The 3,915-nt window shown below is 40.7% G+C and overlaps 1 pseudogene; it reads right to left on the bottom strand.

Annotated features, from left to right (window-relative positions):
- Positions 1-1,737: 1,737 nt before the first annotated feature.
- On the bottom strand, positions 1,738-1,820 carry LOC144580714 (small nucleolar RNA U3; annotated as a pseudogene).
- Between the last annotated feature and the right edge of the window lie 2,095 nt (positions 1,821-3,915).

The following is a 3,915-nucleotide window of genomic DNA, read 5'->3' as shown; positions in this document are numbered from 1 at the left end:
AGATATACTATCATGTTGTCTGCAAATAGAGACAATTTGGCTTCCACCTTTCCTATTTGAATACCCTTTATTTCTTTTTCTTGCCTGATTGCTCTGGCTAGAACTTCCAGTACTATATTGAGTAGGAGTGGTGAAAGAGGGCATCCTTGTCTAGTGCCAGATTTCAAAGGGAATGCTTCTAGTTTTTGCCCATTCAGTATGATATTGGCTGTTGGTTTGTCATAAATCACTTTTATTATTTTCAGATATGTTCCATCAATACCGAGTTTATTGAGGGTTTTTAGCATAAAGGGCTATTGAATTTTGTCAAAGGCCTTCTCTGTGTCAATTGAGATAATCATGTGGTTTTTGTTTTTGGTTCTGTTTATGTGGTGAATTACGTTTATAGACTTGCGTATGTCGAACGAGACTTGCATCCCTGGGATGAATCCTACTTGATCATGGTGGATAAGCTTTTTGATGTGCTGTTGCAGTCGGCTTGCCAGTATTTTATTGAAGATTTTTGTGTCTACGTTCATCATGGATATTGGCCTGAAGTTTTCTTTGCTTGTTGCTTCTCTGCCGGGTTTTGGTATCAGGATTATGTTGGTCTCATAAAATGATTTGGGAAGGATTCCCTCTTTTTGGATTATTTGGAATAGTTTCAGAAGGAATGGTAACAGTTCCTCTTTGTGTGTCTGGTAGAAATCGGCAGTGAACCCATCTGGACCTGGGCTTTTTTTGTGTGGTAGGCTCTTAATTGCTGCCTCGACTTCAGACCTTATTATTGGTCTATTCAGAGTTTCGGCTTCTTCCTGGTTTAGGGTTGGAAGGACACAAGTGTCCAGGAATTTATCCATTTCTTCCAGGTTTACTAGTTTATGTGCATAGAGTTGTTTGTGATATTCTCTGATGATGGTTTGAATTTCTGTGGAATCTGTGGTGATTTCTCCTTTATCATTTTTTATTGCATCTCTTTTGTTATTCTCTCTTTTCTTTTTTATCAATCTGGCTAGTGGTCTATTTTGTTGATCTTTCCAAAAAATCAGCTCTTGGATTTATTGATTTTTTGAAGGGTTTTTCATGTCTCTATCTCCTTCAGTTCTGCTCTGATCTTAGTTATTTCTTGTCTTCTGCTAGGTTTTGAGTTTTTTTGATCTTGCTCCTCCAGCTCTTTCAATTTTGACATTAGGTTGTTAATTTTGGATCTGTCCACTCTTCTCATGTGGGCACTTATTGCTATATATTTTTCTCTAGAGACTGCTTTAAATGTGTCCCAGAGATTCTGGTATGTCGTGTCTTCATTCTTGTTGGTTTCGAAGAACTTCTTTATTTCTGCCTTCATTTCATTGTTTATCCAGTCAACATTCAAGAGCCAGTTGTTCAGTTTCCATGAAGCTGTGCGGTTCTGGGTTGGTTTCTGAATTCTGAGTTCTAACTTGATTGCACTATGGTCTGAGAGACTGTTATGATTTCAGTTGTTTTGCAGTTACTGAGGAGTGCTTTACTTCCAATTATGTGGTCAATTTTCGAGTAGGTGTGATGTGATGCTGAGAAGAATGTATATTCTGTGGATTTGGGGTGGAGAGTTCTGTAAATGTCTATCAGGTTTGCTTGTTCCAGGTCTGAGTTCAGGACCTGGATATCCTTGTTAATTTTCTGTCTGGTTGATCTGTCTAATATTGACAGTGGAGTGTTATAGTATCCGACTATTATTGTGTGGGAGTCTAAGTCTCTTTGTAAGTCACTAAGAACTTGCCTTATGTATCTGGGTGCTCCTGCATTGGGTCCATATATATTTAGTAACAGACTATAGAAATGATTCCTGAAAGTATAGTCTTGGGTCCATATATATTTAGGATTGTTAGCTCTCTTTGTTGTATCTATCCTTTGACCATTATGTAATGTCCTGCTTTGTCTCTTTTGATCTTTGTTGCTTTAAAGTCTATTTTATCAGAGATGAGAATTGCAACTCCTGCTTTTTTTTGCTCTCCATTTGCTTGGTAATACTTCCTCCATCCCTTTATTTTGAGCCTTTGTGTATCCTTGCATGTGAGATGGGTTTCCTGGATACAGTGCACGGATGGGGTTTGGCTTTTTATCCAATTTTCCAGTCTGTGTCTTTTGATTGGTACATTTAGCCCATTTACATTTAGGGTTAATATTGTTATGTGTGAATTTGATACTGCCATTTTGATTCTAGCTGGCTGTTTTGCCCATTAGTTGATGCAGATTCTTCATTTTGTTGATGCTCTTTAGCATTTGGTATGTTTTTGGAATGGCTGGTACTGGATGTTCCTTTCTATGTGTAGTGCCTCTTTCAGGATCTCTTGTAAAGCAGGCCTGGTGGTGACAAAATCTCTGAGTACTTGCTTGTTCGCAAAGGATTTTATTTTTCCTTCACTTATGAAGCTCAGTTTGGCTGGATATGAAACTCTGGGTTGAAAGTTCTCTTCTTTAAGGATGCTGAATATTGGCCCCACTCTCTTCTGGCTTGTAGGGTTTCTGCTGAGAGATCTGCTCTGAGTCTGATGGGCTTCCCTTTGTGGGTGACCTGACCTTTCTCTCTGGCTGCCCTTAGCATTTTCTCCTTCATTTCAACCCTGGTGAATCTGAAGATTATGTGCCTTGGGGTTGCTCTTCTTGCGGAATATCTTTGTGGTGTTCTCTGTATTTCCTGGACTTGAATATTGGCCTGCCTTGCTAGGTTGGGGAAGTTTTCCTGGATAATATCCTGAAGAGTATTTTCCAGCTTGGATTCATTCTCTTCGTCACATTCAGATACTCCTATCAAATGTATATTAGGTCTCTTCACATAGTCCCACATTTCTTGGAGACTTTGTTCATTCCTTTTTGTGCTTTTTTCTCTAATCTTGCCTTCTCATTTTATTTCATTGAGTTGATCTTCGACATCTGATATCCTTTCTTCTGCTTGGTCAATTCAGCTGTTGAGACTTGTGCATGCTTCACGAAATTCTTGTGTTGTGTTTTTCAGCTCCATCAATTCACTCATATTCCTCTCTAAGTTATCCATTCTTGTTATTATTTCCTCAAATCTTTTATCAAGGTTCTTAGTTTCTTTGCATTGAGTTAGAACGTGTTCTTTTAGCTCACGGAAGTTTCTCATTACCCACCTTCTGAAGTCTGATTCTGTCATTTCATCACACTCATTCTCCATCTAGCTTTGTTCCCTTGCTGGTGAGGGGTTGTGGTCCCTTGTAGGAGGCGAGGTGTTCCAGTTTCAGGTGTTTTCCTCCTTTTTGTGCTGATTTCTTCCCATCTTTGTGGATTTATCCACTTGTTGTCTGAGTAGTTGCTGACTTTCCAATTGGGTCTCTGAGTGGACGTCCAGATTGTTGATGATGAATTATTTCTGTTTCTTAGTTTTCCTTCTAACAGTCTAGCCCCTCTGCTGTAGGACTGCTGAGGTCCACTCCAGGCCCTGCTTACCTGAAGAACACCTGCAGCAGCTGTGGAACAGTGAGGGTTGCTACCAGTTTCTTCTTCTATCTTTGTCCCAGAATGATGCCCGCCAAATGTCAGTCTGATCAGTCCTTTATGAGGTGACTCTTTGGATATACAGGGGTCAGTGAGCTGCTTGAGGAGACAGTCTGTACTTTCGAGGAGCTCAAGTACTGAGCTGTGAGCTCTGTTGTTCATTCAGGCCTGCTAGGTGGGTATGTTTAAGTCTGCTGCAGCAGAACTCATAAAGCCCCCTTTTTTCTTCAGGTGCTCTGTCCTGGGGAGTTAGGGCTTTATTTATGAGTATCCATTGCACTGTCCTGCCCAGCAAGGAGGCAGTCTAGTCACTGCCTGCTTGCAGAGGCTAAGCTGAGCTGCTCTGGGCTCCACCCTGCTGCTGTGGGCTCCACCCTACTGCCATGGGCTCCGCCCTGCTGCTGTGTGTAATTCCCTGTGTTCCTGTTTATATGGGTA

This window comes from Callithrix jacchus, chromosome 21 (assembly GCF_049354715.1).
Source record: "Callithrix jacchus isolate 240 chromosome 21, calJac240_pri, whole genome shotgun sequence".
Classification (NCBI taxonomy): Eukaryota; Metazoa; Chordata; class Mammalia; order Primates; family Cebidae; genus Callithrix; species Callithrix jacchus.
The sequence above is the reverse complement of the archived record's forward strand: the minus strand, read 5'-3'. Positions and strand labels throughout refer to the sequence as shown.